This window comes from Amblyomma maculatum, chromosome 6 (assembly GCF_055883805.1).
Source record: "Amblyomma maculatum isolate TAMU_Amacu chromosome 6, ASM5588380v1, whole genome shotgun sequence".
In the NCBI taxonomy this organism is placed as follows: domain Eukaryota; kingdom Metazoa; phylum Arthropoda; class Arachnida; order Ixodida; family Ixodidae; genus Amblyomma; species Amblyomma maculatum.
In genome coordinates this window covers 185803814-185824279 of record NC_139349.1, presented here as the reverse complement: position 1 = coordinate 185824279, position 20466 = coordinate 185803814, and the positions used below count along the sequence as shown (strand labels likewise).

At 44.3% G+C, this 20466-nt stretch overlaps 1 long non-coding RNA gene across 1 annotated transcript; it reads right to left on the bottom strand.

Annotated features, from left to right (window-relative positions):
* Window positions 1–12595: 12595 nt before the first annotated feature.
* LOC146187568 (uncharacterized) lies at window positions 12596–20140 on the bottom strand. Its single transcript, XR_014708271.1, has 3 exons — window positions 19888–20140; window positions 17868–18017; window positions 12596–13032 (listed from the first exon to the last, which is right to left on the bottom strand). It is a non-coding gene; the product is annotated as an uncharacterized LOC146187568 (long non-coding RNA).
* Between the last annotated feature and the right edge of the window lie 326 nt (window positions 20141–20466).

Below are 20466 nucleotides of genomic sequence, written 5' to 3'. Positions count from 1 at the left end.
GGCAGTGCCTGGAGGTATTTTGCGGACACGACGTGAGCCACTTTCAGTGCGTGGACTTTTGAACATTGGTACGATAGACGATGGTGTCTTTAGGACGTATTTTCGTTTCGAGAAGGAGCATATACGCAGACTTCAGCGGGCTATGTGCATACCAGATAAGGTTGTAACTGCGCAAAGGGTTGCGGTTCCCGGAGATGAAGCCCTCTGCATTACCCTTCGACGGCTGGCAGATCCGAACCGGCTGTGTGGCCTTGAAGATATTTTCGGGCGGCACAGTTCAACGATATAATCACTGACGAACGAAGTTATACGCCATATCGACGAGCGGTTTTTCACTTGCTCGACGATGTAAATAGTCATTCTTGGCTCAGTCTCAAAAGGCTGGAGAACTTCTAGCAAGTAAGTTGCAATTACAGCAGAATCAATGTCAAGGTTGTGAAAACAAAAAATTTCTTAACCTAAAATTTCATTTACATTTTGAGGCTGTTCAACCAAAGGTGCCCCACTGACAAACTACTGGGGTTTCATCGATGGTACAGCAAGGGCAATATGCCGATGATCAAGGGATCGGAAACTTTACTTTAGTGGCCACAAGAGGTTTCATGTCTTGAAGCTGTACCGACAGAACGTGCCGCGTATCTATAAAGCTAGTGCGCTTTTAGCGAACTGTCATACATGTTTGTATGATGCCCAGGTATCGCATTACTTCGGTCTTGATCCACCAGATCTTAAAATTTACCTTACTCCTCGGTACTTTTACCACTCACAAATCTTTCTGAAATGTGTTTTATTTACGCACAAGATGTACAACATATTACCAGGACAGTTTTCTGGGTGTTCATGTCATGCGCGGTGTGCGTTGAAGAAATAAAAAATGTTTGAGTCTGTTCTTTGAACATCCTCTGCACGTTCTCTAGAAGCTTCTCATGTTGTCTGTTATAACGTCTCACTTCAAACTCATGCTTTCTGTCCTCCAAGTCCAATCTGCTCTCGTCTAAAGCGAGACGCCGCGCTTCATTTCCAACTTTTTATTTTTTCAATTTCTTGCGCTTTTCTGCGTAGCTCATAGTCGTTTCTTTCTCCTCATGGTTATCAGCTGAAGCCCGATGCTCTGTAACCCTCGGGTGCCTGTAAAAAAAGACAAACAGCTTTATATCAACCTTAAATTCAGTTGAGCTTCTCCACTGGAGCAAAATAGTCACAAATACACGTTTTTACCAGACGCAGTCAGTTGACATGTGACATTCGCGGATAACCGGAACTTTCTATACAGAACGAGTACCACAAAATGTACACGTTGTACAAAAATAAAATGGACTGTTATGAGGACAGTAAACAGTTTGACCCCTGTGTTTCTGCTTGTGTGCCATTTTTGTTATGTCTAACAGAGTTCCTCTTTATATGTAGCCTGTGTACTAATTGGCAGAATTAATGAAGACATCATTTCTTTCGGTGGGTTTTTAGGATCCTATACAAGCCAGATTGCAAAGTACAGGTGGAAAGAGAAGTCTCTTGGCCGTGTGAGAGACAATAACGATTGCTTTTGTTTTATCCACCAAGCATGTCAAGCCCACAATGAGGCAGGAAAAACACAAACAAACGCACGTTTGGTGATCGGCGTTATGTTAGAGTAATGTGACAGATAAACTAGAATCGGTAATATTTCCGTGAAGCCAGTGGAATAGCTTTTTTAATTAACACAATTTAACTGATCGAGGGCGCAGCTGAACGCAGCGCCTTTCAATAGAGACTAAAAAAGAAAAGGAAAATCGACCTTGGCTGCATCAGCAAGGCGCCTTCAAATATCTGTGGGTATAGGAGCCGCGTGCACGGTCCTTGCGGTGAAGGCGCTAAAGTGTGTTGAAAAACGATCTTGGAACAGACACGGCGGCCCGACGAGCGCGCAAACAAAGCTCTCGGCCCATTCAGTGGTTGCTGTGAGGTTTCGAATGTCTCTTCCGAGCGGTGACCGAAACCCGAACAGATGCGCAGCGCCTAATGTTAGGCGTTGGGCTTGCCGTTAAAACAGCTAAGACGACAGTTGCTTTGTTGTAATGTAAGCGAAGGCACTATCCACACCACAGTAAACGGCAGCCCGCATTCGCGTTTCACGCTTTATAACGCGTAAGTGCTGCTTTTCCTTCCTGCTGCTGTGTCATCGAGAAATGTATTTTTTATCATTAATCGAGGTCGGCCGCGCAGCGGCACTGACGGTGATCGACTAGGTTTAAAGACTGCATTCTCTCATTTCGCGTCAATTGTATTTCTAAGCACTGGTATTACACGTTTTAGTTGTGCAAAAGTAAAACTCAATTTTTAAGGTTCTTAAGTCCTGCTGTCGCCAGCATATTAGTAAATCCATGCGGTCTTTTGCTCCGCGCAGCGTACGTTCACGGCCCATCACATGGTTCACGATGCGCACAACTTCGATCCATTTATGGTCATCTCCAACTCCAAACGGTCTCGTCGCTGACATCTCAAGCAATAGACACAAGTCTTCCTCAGCTGTGAAACACCTCCGGGCTTTCTTAACTTGTACACGGGCCTGAGCCGTCGACAACGGAGCAGCGCCGGTGGCTGTGTTGACGGCTGCCATCTTGATTACCCATACACGCCCGCGCGTTCTTACGCACGATCGCGCGCTGCGCGTCGTAAAAACGCTGCCCAGCACAGCGACGTGCGAATGCGCAGTGGCATCTCAGCTCGTGCGCTCCTCTCCGCTGGCCGAAAAAACGGTCAGCTAAAACTCTATCACTTTACGCATCCACGCCAATCTCTTCTGCCTACATGAATCAACATCTGCTTTTAATAAATAATTTTTGTCAACAGCAATACAGGAATGGAATGAATTGCCGCATCCTACTGTCAGGGAAAGTGACCCTGTCAAATTCAAACATTGCTTACTTTCTGGCTTTGAACATTAAATTTGTCAAATTTATTTTCCCACCCATTTTTGATTAATTCACGTGCTCTCCTTGATTGCAATTTTTTTATTTTGCTCATTGTATTTGTTGTACTCCTTACTCTTATTGTATGCTAATATATATATATATATATATTAGCATACAAAAAGAGTGCAGTGGTGGCGTAGCGGTAGAACATCCGCCTCACATGCAAGAGGACCGGGGTTCAAATCCCGGTGCCGCGTAATTCTCCACCGGATTTAAAAAAAAAAAAAAAAGTCCGCGTGTCGATGGAATTGCATACACAGGTTTGGGGTGCGACCTGATGCCGGTGAACACCTCCGGCAACGCACTCCCTCACCAGAACAGGAGTTGGCCACCCTGGTGCAGTAATTGGCCACAACCTCCTATGATAAGCTCCATAAAACCCCGGTCCTCAGTCACCAGCGGCTGCGGAACAACTGACCACGGCGGCGGTCAGACCTGTGACGCAGCAGGGGGTGCTAAGAAAGCCTGGCTCCGCTGGACAGGCCGCCATTGGAAACTGACCCTGGCAACGTTTAATGCTAGAACCCTAGCTGGTGAAGCTAGTTTAGCAGTGCTGTTAGAGGAACTAGAGGGCATGAAATGGGATGTCATAGGGCTGAGTGAGGTTAGGAGGCCGAATGAGGCATATACTGTACTGAAGGATGGGCATGTACTGTGTTATCGAGGTTTACCGGAGAGGCGACAACTAGGAGTAGGTTTCCTTGTCAATAAGTATATAGCGGGCAATATAGATGAATTCTATAGTATTAATGAGAGGGTTGCAGGTACCGTAATTAGGCTTAATAAGCGGTATAAACTGAAGGTTGTACAGGCCTATGCGCCTACATGTAGTTATGATGACCAGGCAGTTGAAAGCTTCTATGAAGATGTAGAATCGGCAATGCGAAAAGACGCAGTATACTGTACTAATGGGCGACTTCAATGCCAAGGTAGGGAAAAAACAGGCAGGAGACAAGGCAGTAGGTGACTATGGCATTGGTTCTAGGAATAGCAGGGGGGAGTTACTAGTTGAGTTTGCAGAGCGCAATAACTTACGAATCATGAATACCTTCTTCAACAAACGGAAGAACCGGAAATGGACATGGAAAAGTCCTAACGGAGAGACTAAAAATGAAATCGACTTCATAATGTGTTCAACCCCCGCCATTGTGCAGGATGTAGAGGTAATCGGGAAAGTGCGATGCAGTGACCACAGGATGGTGAGGTCCCGAATTAGCCTAAATCTGAAGAAGGAACGCAATAGATTAGTAAGAAAGAAACCCATCAACGAATTAGAGGTGAGGGGGAGGGCAGAAGAGTTCAGGATGTCGCTACAGAATAGGTATTCAGCTCTAACTGAGGATGGCGACATTACCCTAGAGGCAAGGAACAATAATTTCAGAAATATCATTATTGAGTGCGCGGTAGAGGTAGGCGGTAGGATAGTTAGAGAGGATACCGGTAAGCTGTCTAAGGAGACGAAAGATTTGATTAAGAAACGCCAGAGTATGAAATCTTCCAATCCAACAGACCAGATCGAATTGGCCGAGATATCAAAGCTAATCAATAAGCGCAAGGTGGCCGATATAAGGAAGTATAACATGGACAAAATTGAGCATGCTGTAAAAAAACGGGGGAAGCCTTAAAGCGGTAAAGAAGAAATTGGGCATAGGCAAAAACCAGATGTATGCGATAAGGGACAAGTCGGGCAACGTCATCACTAATATGGACAAGATAGTCAAAGTAGCCGAGGAGTTCTATACAGATCTCTACAGTAGCCAAAGTAGTCAGGACCGTAATGAGATTGGCGGTAGGGAAAAACAGTCCGACGTTCCACCAGTGACGAAGGACGAGGTCAAGAAAGCACTAGAAACTATGAAAAGGGGGAAATCAGCCGGAGAGGATCAGATAACTACAGATTTGCTGAAGGACGGGGGGGATATCGTGCTAGAAAAACTGGCCACCCTGTATACGCAGTGCCTGGTGTCATCGACGGTACCGGAACCATGGAAGAACGCAAACATTATCCTCATTCACAAGAAAGGGGACTCTAAGGACCTTAAAAATTACAGACCAATCAGCTTACTGTCTGTTACGTATAAGGTATTTACTAAGGTAATCACTAATAGAATCAGGACAACCTTAGACTGCAATCAAGCAAAGGATCAAGCAGGGTTTCGGAAACGGTACTCTACTATCGATCATATCCATACCATCAATCAGGTGATAGAAAAATGCTCGGAATATAACCAGCCCTTATACATAGCATTCATTGATTACGAAAAAGCATTTGACTCAGTTGAAACCTCGGCGGTGATGCAGGCATTGCGAAATCAGGGGGTAGACGAGCCGTGCGTGAAAGTGCTGGAAGATATATATAGTGGCTGTACAGCAACCATAGTTCTGCATAAAGAAAGTAACAAAATTCCCATAAAGAAAGGTGTTAGACAAGGAGACACAATCTCCCCAGTACTATTCACAGCTTGTTTAGAGGAAGTATTCAGAGACTTGGAATGGGAGCAGTTAGGGATAAGGGTAGATGGAGAATACCTCAGTAATCTGCGATTTGCTGATGACATTGCCTTGCTAAGCAACTCGGGGGATGAACTGCAAATAATGATTGATGACCTAGACAGAAAAAGTAGAAAGGTAGGCTTGAAAATCAATATGCAGAAGACTAAGGTAATGTTCAACAGCCTCGGGAAGGAACAGCAGTTTACATTAGGTAGCGAAATACTGGAAGTAGTAGGCGAATATGTCTACTTAGGACAGATAGTAACCGCAGATCCGGACCATGAAAAGGAAATAACAAGAAGAATAAGATTGGGATGGAGCGCATTTGGCAAGCACTCGCAGATTATGACTAGCAGCTTACCGGTATCGCTCAAGAGGAAAGTATACAACAGTTGCATATTGCCTGTACTCACCTATGGGGCTGAAACGTGGAGGCTAACCAAGAGAGTTCTACTTAAGTTGAGGACAACCCAGAGGGCTATGGAACGAAAAATGGTAGGGGTAACATTAAGAGATAGAAAGCGTGCAGAGTGGGTCAGAGAAATAACTCAAGTTACCGACATTCTAGTGGAAATTAAGAAGAAGAAATGGACATGGGCAGGACATGTAGTGCGAAGAGAGGATAACCGATGGTCGCAGAGGGTAACAAACTGGATTCCAAGGGAAGGAAAGCGTAGCAGGGGGCGGCAGAAAGTTAGGTGGGCGGATGAGATTAAGAAGTTCGCAGGGGTCAAGTGGATGCAGCTAGCACAGAACCGGGTTAAGTGGAGAAATATGGGAGAGGCCTTCGCACTGCAGTGGGTATAATCAGGCTGATGATGATGATGATGATATATATATATATATATATATATATATATCTGTTTTACAAGATTTTTTTTGTTGTTTTATCATGTTTGACTTTCCTCATATACTGTTTTAAAATGTACGTCGCTTCCCCCCCCTAATGTAATACCCTTTAAAGGGTCCTTAAGGGTTCAATAAATGATGATGATGACACGTATGTACTATTACTGTCGTGACGCTGGGGCTATGTCGACCCGGCCTTCACTTGGTAGCGTGCAGAGACTCCGGGTTGAAGAAGGATTGAATCTTCGAAGTTGGTAAAATATATACAAGCAGGTTTAATGGCACTTTGAGAAAACTTATTTACAAGATTATTTACAAGAAAAAGAAGGGTACATCAGCAAAATGACAAGCGTTAAGAGTTCATAGCGAGAAGCGACTGGATGAGCCGTTTACCCAGGGCTCAGAGCGACATTTCGTGCACTGCAGCGTCCTTAAAACCCCCTATGTCCAGCCCCTCTCTGAAGATGCTGACCAACCAAATCCAGGGCACGCCCCTCAGATATCGGCATCCAATCGAACACATCACTGCACTGATGGTCTGAAGCACTGACTGGCCCGGCATTGTTTCGTTGAGCCTGGTAACTTGTTGGCGGGAAAAGCTTGGGAACGGCGAGGGGGTACATTTCTACTCTTCAGCCAAGAATCGATAGGCTGGTTCCGGCAAGTGGATTTACTTCTCAGAAACCCAAGTGCACGTGCGCGCCGCATGCGCTCCCAGCATTGTCCGTTTTCGACAATTGCAAATCTTTCCTGCATTCCCGGGAAATCATCTAATGGCCGTATGCGTCATGCTCCTTTCTTGTCCTGCAAGTCAGCGGACATGTCACTCTGTCGTCTCCTTTAGATAGTAGGCATTCCTCACTGGACGATGGCGCTTCTCGACTGGAAGGGTGAACAAAAGAAAGAAAGCACTTCCGGCTATTTCCCGCAGGGGGACATTTCTTTGTGTTTTTCTAGACGTTCTCTTGACAGGGTCAATTTGGCATTTGCAGGGTGTCCACAAAGCAAAACAGGCTTACAAAACAGGATTCCTGGAAACAGGCTCACTTAGAGCCATTGTACCAACAGCACATATCCACAGCACTTATCCATGCCCACAGGCGAACAATAGAGCGCGCAAGTGCGGATGATGCACGGTCGTAACATTACAGACAACTTTTTTTAATTTTTCACACGTATTCCTTCAAGAAACACTCCACTAACAGTTCTTGGCTGTCATAAAAGAAGCTTTGTGGTCGGAGAAATGAGAGCAATTCGCCATTTGCACAAGTTTTCTGCGCATGCGCGAAGTCGCAGCGGCGACCGATGGAAACACATTGGACGGCGTCGACGGCGTTTCTCGGCGCCGCCAGTGCGCGGGGGCTGGCGGCACCAGGCGGCACGGTGACCGCCACAGGCTTGGCAAAGCGATGTCAATCACATCTGCCGCGTACGGTTGCCACTCTCTAGGTGTGCCGGGATGTAAGACGCGGTTTTTAAGGTTTCCTTCGGCGAGCCGCGACCAACAACGACGTGAAGCTTGAATTAGGGCCACCAAGCGTCAAGATGTAAATGGCCGTCCTTAGCAACCGACTGCAGACTCTCGACTGTGCGAAAAACACTTCGTTACAGGCATGTATGCATCTAAAGGAAATGTGCATGATGAAAAGTATCTACCGAAGTTTGCACCAAGCCTGTAGCCCACCAGTTACAGCCGCAATCAGCATTTGTTCGGCGCTTGTTTGCTTTGTGTGCGAAGGAGCCTGATGACGATGTATTTTGTCGTTTGTTTTCTTTATGTCCGAAGAGGCCGGGTAGCGCAGATATCACAGGTGGCTGTGTGCGCTAGACCGTAATATTTGGCATGTTTTATCGCGACTGCCGCCTGAATAAAAAGAAAAAAAGCGCGTTTGTTGTGATGTACCGCCGTTCGCGAACCGAGTGGTTTAGCTGGTCATGAGGCTCGCGAACAGCAGGGTATTAAAACGCCGTATTTTTTTCCTTGTTTGCCAAGCGGCAGTCACGATAAAACATGCGACATATTGCGGCTTAGCGCACATGGCCGCCTGTGATATCTAAGCTACCTAGCCTTTTCGCAAAAAAGAAAAGAAACGACAAAATACATCGCCATCAGGCCCCGGCGAAACTAAAGCAAACACGCACCGAAGAAATCCTCATTGCAGCTATCACTGGTGCGTTACAGGCTGGGTGCAAACTCCAGAGTAGGTACTTTTCATCATGCATATTTTTTTTAGACGCATATATACCTGTAGTATCAGTATTTTTGCCGCTCGGAGCATTTGAGCATTTGACGCACTTCACACTCTTGCACGACGCTGTCGTGACGCTGGGACTGAGTCGACCCGGCCTTCACTTGGTAGCGTGCAGAGATTCCGGGTTGATGAAGGATTGAATCTTCGAAGTTGGTAAAATTTATACAAGCAGGTTTAATGGCACTTTGGAAAAACTTATTTACATGAAAAAAGGGTATATCAGCAAAATGGCAAGCGCTAAGAGTTCATAGCGAGAAGCGTCTGGGTGAGCTGTTTACCCAGGGCACAGAGCGTCATTTCGTGCTCTGCAACGTCCTTAAATCCCCCCATGTCCAGCCCCTCTCTGAAGCTGCTGACCAGTCAGTTTCAGGGCACACCCCTCAGATACTGGCAACCAATCAATCACATCACTGCACTGATGGTCTGATGCACTGACTGGTGCAGTGTTGTGTCGTCGGGCGTGGTCACTTGTTGGCGGGTAGAGCTTGGGAACGGCGAGGAGGTAAATTTCTATTCTTCTGCAAAGATCAGCTATTTTGGTTCCATGGAAGTGGATTTCCTTCTCAGAAACCCAAGTGTAGGTGCGCGCCACGAATACTGCTCCCAGCATTGTCCCTTTCCGGCAATTGCAACTCTTTCCTGCATTCACAGTAAATCCTCTAATGGCCGTAAACCTCATGCTCCTTTCTTCTCCTGTATGTCAGCGGACGTGTCACTCCGATCGTCTCCTTTGGACAATAGGCATTCCTCACTTGACAATAGCGCCTCTCGACGGGAAGGGTGAAGTTTAACAAAAGCACTTCCGGCTATTTCTCACAGGGCGTTTCTTTGTATTTTTCTTGATGTTCCCTTGACAGGGCCAACTTGGCAGTTGCAGGGTCACGACAAAGCAAAGCATGCTCACAGAAAAAGATTAATGGAAACCGGCTCACTTAGAGCCCTTACACCAACAGCACATATCAATACCATGCCCACAGGGGAACTATAGGGCGCGCAAGCGCGGACCATGCAGGGTCACAACAGCTTCCTCCCCTGCCAGAGGAGTCACGGAGTGCAGCAGTCGCAGCTGCTGCATGAAGAGACGACTTAATGGCCTGCACATGAGCGCTTGAAGCTCCCTGTCGCTTATCGCGTTGTCTTGATTGTCGTAGGCCAAATCGCTTGAGCTGTCTCTGAAACTCAACCACATGTCTAAGCAAGCACTCGGCTCCCGTCTGAAGAGACCAGGTCAAAAGAAAACTGCCATCGTTGTCCGAGAAAAGCCCATACTCAAGACGCTCAGGACCCACGTATGCCTAGAAAACCAAACGTGCTGCTTTACATAGCCACATTTATACAAGCGCACGAAAAAAAAAAGAACTTGAGTATCAATTTGGATACATGGTGAGGAATACCTCGGACAGCTTAGAAACAGCGGCTAAGCGCGTCCGCATTCCCATATAACTTCCCCTTATTGTATCTTATTTCAAAATTGTACTGCTGTAAAATCAAGCTCCACATCACAAGGCGACTGTTCTTCGATGTCGCAGTTTGCAGCCAAGCCAGGGGACAATGGTCCGTCTCTACGGGGAATTTGGCCCCTTCAAGATAGCACTGCAATTTTGGAATGGCCCATACAATGCAAGCGCACTCTTTCTCTGACGCGCCCTCTCTCTGGAGCTCAGTTTTCTGCTCAGGTAGAGCACGGGGTGCTCATTACCGTCGTCATCTCTCTGGCAGAGAACAGCACCTAGCCCTCGATCACTTGCATCACACTGGACCGTGAATTCTCGGTCGTAGTCTGGAGCTCGCAATACCGGACAGCTAATCAGCACAGCCTTAAGGTTTAAGAAGGAGGCTTCCTTTTGTTCGTACCAGACTACATTTGTCGGTTCTGTCCTGCGGAGAGCGTCGGTCAGGGGGCTAGCCAAAGCTTAATAGTTAGGGTTGTAGTGATTGTAGTATCCCGTCAGCCCCAGGAATTCCCGAATTTCCGTCTTCGTGCTCGGCCGCGGGTAGTCTGCTACCGCAGAAATTGTAATCTCGCTGGGTTTCCTGAAACATTGACCTAAATCCCAGGCAGCACAAGAGCCCGGGCCAATATTGTCAGTGAATTGGCGGAGGCCCAGCGCTGCCATCTTATGACTGGTATTTGTGGTGCCATTCTATAACACGTCCAACACTGGCCCTGAGGATTCCATTGGTAACCAGTATAGTTCGTACCTATTTATAATGATAACAACATTGGCCCGTCATATCCGATGCCCTCACAATATCGGTGGTACCATTATACGAGGATGGCAATGATGGGCCTGGATATCGGCGCATCACCGGTGTTGGCGCTGCCATGAGATAAGCATGGCTATCGGACAGCACTAGCCGTCAGTCCACTAATGTTGGCCAATATTCGACATATGCTGGACAATAATGTGAGCTCTGTTACAATGGCCCGCCAATGTCAGATATACAGTGCATACCTTATATATCAACGGTATTGGCATTGCTCTTTCATAAGGATGGCTATATCGAACAGCATTAGCCATTCTCCACTGACATTGGCCAATATATGGCATATGCTGGACAACACAATACTGTCAGTTCTGTTACCCTGTCTCGCCAGATGCATTGGCATACACTTTAGTCAACATTGTCTTGTCTATTTCACCAATCAATATTAGATGCAAATTAGCATGTGGCTGGAAATATTCTGTGGAAAACCGCATTAGCGTGCTTCTGCGGTTGCCAGGCTCATTTAATAATAAATTCATAAACTGTGCTGTTATAATCGATATTATCAAGTTACCTTTGCAATTTTAAATACTTCGGAAATCTTGTGTCTAAATAGTTATAGTTCCGCGGTGCTGGTTTCCGTCGTGTTTGCTTTAATCCAACCTAGCTGTTGTTGATGTTGCTTGGGATTACACCATGTTCTTTTACACTAGATCTTCATTGGCACTATAATCAATCCACATGTATACTGTGGCGAATTTGAATGAGACCGACGATCGGTCAACGGCGTCAAATATCACCACCGTTTGCTGGTCCGTCAAGGCGGCGGCGGCGATAAATAGCTTCACGCCGACCGGGAGATTAGAAAGAATCAAAACGACATGTCGTATATTGTGCATAGGCAATGGTTGCTATTTTTTATATTCTATTCGGCAATGGTCTAGGTTCTTCCATGGCTGCTCCCGTGGCGATTCCTGCTGCTATGGGTGCAGAGAATTCCAAAAGTTTTAGCAAATTTCTTTGCCCCCGAGTGTAGTAGTTTTAACAACAGTGGCTTCAAACAGACGATTACCGCAGGACACGCATGCAGTGCGATGCAAAAAATGAGCGATAAGCATCGGCCTATTAAGGCTCGTACGTGACTCAGATCGACTATGGCGAGAGCGCTTCCATCGAAATACACTTTAAAAATACACTAGGCCGTTTAAGCTATACGAATACGAAGCATCGCAGCACATACTTTCGCTTAAACGATTTAACAATGGTGATCTAAATTAAAGCTGGGTTATTGAGCGGTAAATTAGACGTCGGTCCGCACCCAAGCAGCACACCAGCATTGGTCCAACAATGGTTCATCACTGGAAAAGAATGGCATCAATATTGGACTGATATTGGCATTTGGGCATTTTACTACATTCTCCATTCTTGGCCCATCTTTCGTTCCAAGATTGGTCCAGTGTTCAACCAAGCTGGAGCCACCAATGTAGGCACAATATTAGACTTTCCATTCATGCACCATGATTCTTGCCAATACTGTCCAGCATTATACCATCATTGTATTACCAATATTTGTTTAACACCAGCTATTCCATTCATGGCCCATTGTCAATGCCAATATCATACCAATGGTTAGCCATTGCAGGTGCACTGGCTACTCCATTCATGCCGCATATTGTCGATACCAATATTAATCCAATGGTTTATGGGTACACCGGCTACTCCATTCATGTACCATTGATGATGTCAAGATTACACATTTTGTGGCACTGCCTGTGCAGGCCATAAAATGCAGCCTTTTTCATTCTAGCCATATTCGTGACACCACATCGAACTTGCTGGGACAATAATGGCCTTTCAAATAGGAGTGGCCATATAAATTCAAATTGTCGCTCATGAGCAACCAGTAGATATTCACAAAACAAGGGCATGGTTCACAAAAAGATAATATTTATTGCAATTGTTACTATAGACGGCAGTTGTTACTAGCCAGCGCTGAGGGCACACACAGCAGCAGTTAGCGGGGCAGTGGCAGGGTTGGTCAGGGCAGGGCGGGCTCTCGGGAAGTGGAAGGGGCCAGGGAGCTGGAGTGCACACTCATAGGCGTAGTGAGGGGGCTGACCCTGCAATTGCATTCACAGGTGGCATGCCTGGTTCGCCAGGGGAGGTTTCAGCATAACGCCTTTTTCTTCCACCCCCCCTGTCACAGGAACCAGGCAGCCACCTGCGAATAAATGCGTGTGCCTCCAAATCGTCCACCCCAACTTTTTCGCAAATGGCACCTGTACAAAAACAATGAGGAAACAAAATTTACAACACTATTACGAGGCATATAAAATCGCGCGCATTATTTTAGGAAGATGTAGAAAATTCCAGGATTCATGTACCGAAATTTATGGTCAATGAGAAACACTATACTGATGAGTTCCAGATTAGTTTCAGCTGCCTTGGGTTTATTAGGATGAAAGACGCACATACATTGCATAGCATGTGCCCTGTTGCATTTTGATCGCCTCCACAGCAATACAGCTGAGACAGCCAGTGTTTCATCCCACACTAGGAATTAGTGCTTGATTGTCGGCTGTCTCCGCATATGAATATGACTGGCGCGCTAGTTTTTTGCCACTCCTACGCTTTCTGCGATGTGCAAACAGTTTATACTAAATATCGTTACCAAGAGAATGTTCGGCGACCATTTGCATTTTTTTAAATGGCTAGATATAATATACACAAGCGATATACGCCCACGACTGCTGCACTGGCCGCTGGTTAGCTGATATACGCTTTTGACTGGTTTTGTGGGTAGTTCACTTAAACGGGAGCTCACTTAAACGGGTAGCTCACAGGTGCATCATTTTTACCCATATACTGCTTGTCGAAGCAAATTTGATCCAAGGGATAAAAAAAAAACATTTCGGAGGCTGGCAAAGGAAACCAGATATATATTGCTGGAAGCTACCTTGAGCGCCACAGAAAAGGTTTTGTTTGGAATCCTTAATTGACATTATTTACCTAAATTACTGATTAATGACTTACACAATAAATGGTGTTGCTACTTTGAAGAGTACCGGCACAAACCACGTTTGATTATTTGTGATAAAGAACCCTCACGTCTGCATTTTGAACGCCAGATACAATAGGAAACCACGAAAATACAGAAATCTCATTCCCGGACAATACAATTGAGGTCTTCGCTTGGCTCGATAGCCCTGTGTAGCGTTAGACCTACAAGTTGCCTATGGTTTCTTCGTCCGCGCCAGCACATCGTCCAACAAGACTGTATTTGTATTTTACAGCTCAAAAATACTGTTAAACTCATTTATATCCTTACCGCTTTCTAGTCATCATCCGCATTGCAAAGTTCGGCGCGCTCATTGTAACTCGAGCCTTCATGTGCGCCAAAGGGCCGACGCGAAGCAACCGTCGCCAGCATATCACCCTTACTCATGCATGGGGCTAGCAATCATAGCGGCAGGTTGTTTTGTCCGCTGAAAATCATGTTGTGAGCAGCACAATTGAGGTGCGCGAATGGGCTGGTAACGGTTTCGGTATCTACATAACCCGGAAATTATCTGCAGCTGGAAAAAAAGGTACACATGAGGTTTCTAACCGCAAATATTGAAACACGGGTTTCCGAACGTGCTCACACCGACTCTGTAAGTCCTATTTATTGTCTAAAGTGAATATTTAGTACTTGAAGCGAATAACCTCACTTCCCCACGTACAAAATAAAAATTTTCTGCGCTGTCCTAAGTGGCTGCCAGCAATGCACCACCGGTTTCCATCGTCTGTTTCTAATGGTTTATTTATAACCCTTGGCTCAAGCTATGGGGCGCAGCAGGTGTAATGTAGCTTGAATAAAACCTGCAAGAGATCATATATATGGGTAGATTTGTAAGGTTTACAGATTTCACTTACAAATTCTACAGGAATCGCGTCACTGCGGCCTTTCTTTAAAATTGACACGTAATAGCGCTATATTCGTGGCTAAAATAAAGTACTCAACGCATTAATTCAGCTTAGCAAGTGCAGCTGTAACAGAAAGTGAGGGCTGGCGACACCTACGGTGTGCCTAGCTTTCAAATTTTCTTAGATGGCACAATCGTTCGAAATATGGAATATTAAAAAAAGCCCTTGATATTGGCTTTCTCACAGCGTCTTATGGGTGCCTTATATAGATAAGAAACATAATCGAGGTCCCATGGCCATCTTTCGTTTCCAATGAAATTCTTTTATGTGGTGGGCAAATATCTAGACACAAAAGAATTAACCTTAGTTTTTCAAGATACGCGTAGTTTCCTCGAAAAAAACAATTGTATGGTATATCTCTAGAGGTAGAAAACGCTGTTTTTGCCATTTCAAAATGTTGCAAGTTTGGATACCATGATTTTGTCATCTGCTCTTTTTTACTCACTAAATATATGCAGGGTTTATATTTACAAACACTATTAGAAACCTATTTTGTTTTTGCAGTTGTGCTAATAAAAAATCGCAAACTTTTCTTCAGGAGCGATACGCTGCAAAAATATTCATTTTTAACCTTATGTACTGGCATATGATGCATTAGGTTGGTTGCACTAAATATGTTTTCACTTCCTGACGCATGTTCTTAATTCCAGGCAGTATCTGGAGCTTCAGACCACTAGGTGTGTTCTCCACAACGCATCAAAATTGCTCAGAATTCGAAAACAGCAGTAAAGGGCAAATTTGCTGCAATTAAAAAAAGATCATCTTCGATTTTCATTCAAATCCCTCTAAAAAATATTCAGTACCTCAAAGATATCACGGACTAAAAAGTGTTGCGTTATACTGTTTAAAAATATAACATTAAATATTAAACCGAGTGCTTGTGCTGCATTCTTGCAAGATCCAATAATATCTTGGCACAGAAACTATTTCTCTACATTATCTAGGTTCCATTCATTATTTCTGAAAAAATTTGAAGCTCTAGATTTGTGTGTGTATCTGCATATTATTTTGAAATTGGACAAAAGTAAGAAAATGGTAAAACAAGGAAAACTGATTAGAATTGAAGAAACGGCCGCAACATCAATTTTTATCAAAATCTGTGGAAACAATGCAAATTATTTTGTTAATTTGAGTCAGTAAATAGATTGAATTCTGCAAAATGTAATATTAGAAATATAAAAAAGCTTGTTTTTGTTCTTTAGATGTGCTTATATGGCTCCCCCTTATGGAATAGGCATCAAAACTTCAATTTAGTATTTGCTGAATTTAGTTACATTTTACCTTAAGTAAAATTTAAAACCTTGTCAGCGCTTATACACCGTTTTTCTGCTTCTGGGAAAAATACTTAATATAGCTTAAAATGGTATTAATTCACTATTTCTGTCAATTTCATGGCAGAACGCAAGTGAAGGCTGAACTTTTTCTCATTCCTGCATTCTTTTTTATTGCTAGGTGCAATAGTATTCAATCTAGGTTATTAATATATTATTCCATTTCTCAGCTTTGACCACCACTAACAATACTATAATTTTGAAGATGATTTTTCAATGTGTAATTTTTATAATTACAATCATAAGCAACTCGCTTTCCAGCATAATACTTTTGGTGGCGTTACAGAGAACACACATAGCAGCTTAGAGCTCCAAATTCTTCCTTAAATTAACAATATGACCTGCGTAATAAACACAGAATGTTTTAGTGCAAACAACGCAACGCGTCACGCCAGTATGTAAGGTTGAACATTAACATTTTTGTAGCGCGTTGTTCTTGAAGCAAAGTTTGCGATTTTTTACTAAATCAACTGCATCAATGAAACACACTTTTAATACTTCTTATACAAGTAAACGTTACCCAAATGCGGTGAGTAAAACACAGTGGATGACAAAATTTTACGCAACCAGCCGGCCTCCAAACGTGCAACTTTTTGAAACGACAAAAACGGCGTTTTCCAGCTTTAGTGATAGGCGTTTTTTTTTTTTTCGAGAATACTACGCCGCATCTGGCAAACCTAAGGGTCATTCCTTTGTGTCGAGACATTAGCCCACGACATATGAAAATTTAATTAAAAAAAAAATGGTCATGGCACCACGATTACTGTTCCTGTCCGAAGACATCCATATTTGTTTTCATTTCGTCTCTTCAAACAGGCTGGTTTAGCCAATGCGGTGAATAAAAATATCGCATATATTAAAGATTTTCGCGCTATATGTTATACCTAAAGCTACCTATATTGTCACAACTGTCATACATTATTTGTAGCTGAAACAACATCACAAAAGGAATTCGATTGCAAATTGTTCGCTAGTTAAATAGACGTACGAGATGACACACGTATACTTTGTAGAATACAATTTAGGAAAGAGCAGATACAAACTACAGGGGAATAATGCTATGATATGGAGCATATGTATTACTCCGGTTAACAGTAAAAAAACCAACCTTTAACATATTAATATATTCGACAAACTATTGCATGCTCACATAGGAACACAATGAGCTCATCCACGCATCTAATGTCTATGGGCATTAGATGTGTGGATGACTTCGTTTTATTCCAATTCGTGCGTCACTCAAAATAATTGAACGAGAAAAAAGTTAATGTCTACACAATTTTCAGTGAGTATACCACAAAATATACTGAGGTGCTTCATATATAGTCACATCACCTAGTAAGTGAAGTGGGATAACAGAACTAATCAGACACTCACCCTGATCAGCATTTCGCTTTTGCGCCATCTTTGTAAGTTTTTAGGCAGGCTTTTCCACTGATTATCCTCTTATTTATACCCCTGCCACCCACAGGACACAAATCTTCTGGGGGTACCGAACTGTTGGTTTTCGCACCAGTGATACAACTTAATCGATCCATTTCTACGTAGAAAACACTCTCGATGGGCACCTAAAAAAAATGAAAGCATGTATGTCTAGGCGAAATCATTCACCGGCGATTTAATAATATGATTTGAACAATAAAACCAAAGGATCACACTCGAAGTAACAAAAAAGTGGTGGAGAGATAGGAATTGAAGCAATGAAAGGCGGTTGCTTTCTGCAAAAAGCCAATAGCAAGAGGTCCACCGTCTATAAGAATAGGCAATAAAAATAAGGCTTAAAGGTGCATGCAGCAGTTACAGTGATGCAGTGCTACCTTTTTTTAGGCAGGCTTTTCCGCTGATTTTCTTCTTCTTTATTGCCCTTCCAACCACAGGACACATATCTTCTGGGGGTTGTCGGTTTTCGCACCAGTGATACAACTCAATCGATCCATTTCTACGTAGAAAACGCTCCCGATGCGCATCTAAAAAAATGAAAGCATGTATGTGCAGGCTAAATCATTCACACATGATAAAACAATATGATTTGAACAATGAAATCAAATGATCACACCCAGAGCAACAAGAAAGTGGTGGAGAGATAGAAATTGAAGCAATGAAAGACGGTTGCTTACTGAACAAAGCCTATAGCAAGAGGTCCTGCGTCTATAAGAATAGGCAATAAATTAAGGCACGTTTATAGGTGCATGCAGCAGTTAAAGTGATGCAGTGTTACCTTTCTTTTTCGCTGCAGGGATTGGTATAAATATTACAGCAATTGCTAGGCATCTCAGGTAACCAAATTGAAAACTTCATCCAAGGTACCGAGGAGCAGTGGCGTGTTATTTGCAGCTGTTAACGGAAAGACAGGCTATCCTATGAGTGCATGCGCATTTCCTCCTTTTTGTACCTTGAATAAAAGCGACTGAACAGTGAGTGTTGTAAGAGGTGCAGCGTCCTTAGGAATGGGGAACAAAATTAAGTTTTAGTAAACAGAGGTACAAAAAGAAGCAAATATGCCTGCAATAATAGCATGATGGCCTACCTTTTGATCAACAGCTGTAAACAACCTGTCACTGCCAGTCGGTTCTTTAGATAGGCTTATCAATGCCAGAGCTTAAAGCTAAGAGCAATATGAGTAATGTTTATTGCGGTCACGGCCGTAAACAATTCTAGCGGAACACTCCATTACTGTAGCTATTCAACCGTCCATTTATACATATCGTTCATTAAAGAACCATGCACATCATATTAAGTTGCTCTTTTCTACTGCCAAATGATTTCCTATAGAATTAGAATACGTGGATCGCTGCTTCGGTTTCAACATTCTTGCACGATGGCTATGGCGTGCACTTCATGCATACGGTACGGTACGTGAGGTACAAAGAGCTGTAATTGCCGAACAGGCGGACCTGACGGCCTGTCCCATTTCGCCTGAAAGTGCGCGCCGTGATCGAGCGCTTCGCGAGCAATATTTCGGACGATATGGTTGCCTCATACCGGCCGTCAATGTTTTGTACAATGTGTCCCGCGTGCACGCTGTTTACTTTGCAGTGACAGGGACGCAGTGCACACAGGGCTGATGTGCCTTTTTGCTTGTATTGTTATTTTCCCCCGCCTTCGAAGCGCGTCTGCGAAATCGCTTTCCTATTGTCGCCGCTTTCTGATAACGCCCTCACCTGAAGGCGCGGGCTCAGAAGGGGGGCGTCGATTAAGAAAATTTTGAAAAGGGGCTCACTTGCGCTGTTCACGGCTTTCATTTCCTCAATATGATATTAACCATTATAAAAGTGGAGGTTCATTATGACTTATTTATAGCCTAATCATCAAGCGGCATCACGCCCATGTCTGCCCCACTGTAAACTTCGCTTGCACAGACGGCACGAACAGTTTTCAAAACTTCGTCTGTACATCTGAAAACAAAAAACTGCCCTTAACTCTTAACAAAATCCAAAAACTGTGTGAACATGGCTTCCTGCGCGCAGAAGAGAGGCTGTCCAAAATATATGTACAAAGCCGGGCGCATAGTATCTGGTTACTAATTGATTGCGGCGCGCTGCACAGTCAAAAAACTGCGCAAATGGCTGCCTGCAGTGTTCTGTCACGTGTTGGTGGCATACACACCTGTTACGCACGGCTCCTCTATTTTCGGCGCAAATGCTATTCATATCGCAGCCAGCAAATAAGTCCACGCACTTGCTTGCATGTAACCCGGACGAAAATTCGCTTAGTTCTTGAAGTCATGCTTCGCGCAGTTGTTTCGAGGAGAATACGGAAAGAGAACATTTGGGACTGGTAGGAGATTATATAGAACAAATTATGAAGCAATGGCATGCTGCAAAGATATATACTCACGGTCTAAGATGACGGCGTTCACTGAGTCCGAGAATGCCGATGGTTTCCCGCCGTTGCTGTAATCCGTACTCCGGCGACATTTCACAGCTCAGCTATTCACTGATATGTAGCAAGCACCAACCGGAGCACATGGACATGTATAGGCGCAAGAGAAAATTATGCACAGCACAATGAAAAAGAAAATTAATGAGGGAAGAAATTAAAGAAAGGTTTAAGAAACTGTCACAAGTCTTGTAGCGTCTCCAACAAGCTCTGAAATGAGCGCTTCGGGAGGAGGCCTCACAGCAGCGCAGCTGAGGATGCTGTCTGTTGTGTTTGCACGTAGACGCGTAGGCGAGGGGGAACAACGAACCGCTCAACCAGCGCGCGATTCCCGCCGCGGTGTTGTGTTCGCAAGGGCTGCGCGTGGGAACGAAGGACCAACGACCTTCTCAACATTCCATTCCTCCTTTACCCAGCCCTCTTCTGCTTGCACCGGCCAGCCGTGACTTCGGACCGTGCCGATGAGCGGCCGCCAGCGCGCACCGCTCGAGTCGAGTTCTAATAAATAGTTTTGTTTTGTGTGTTCGCAAACGCATT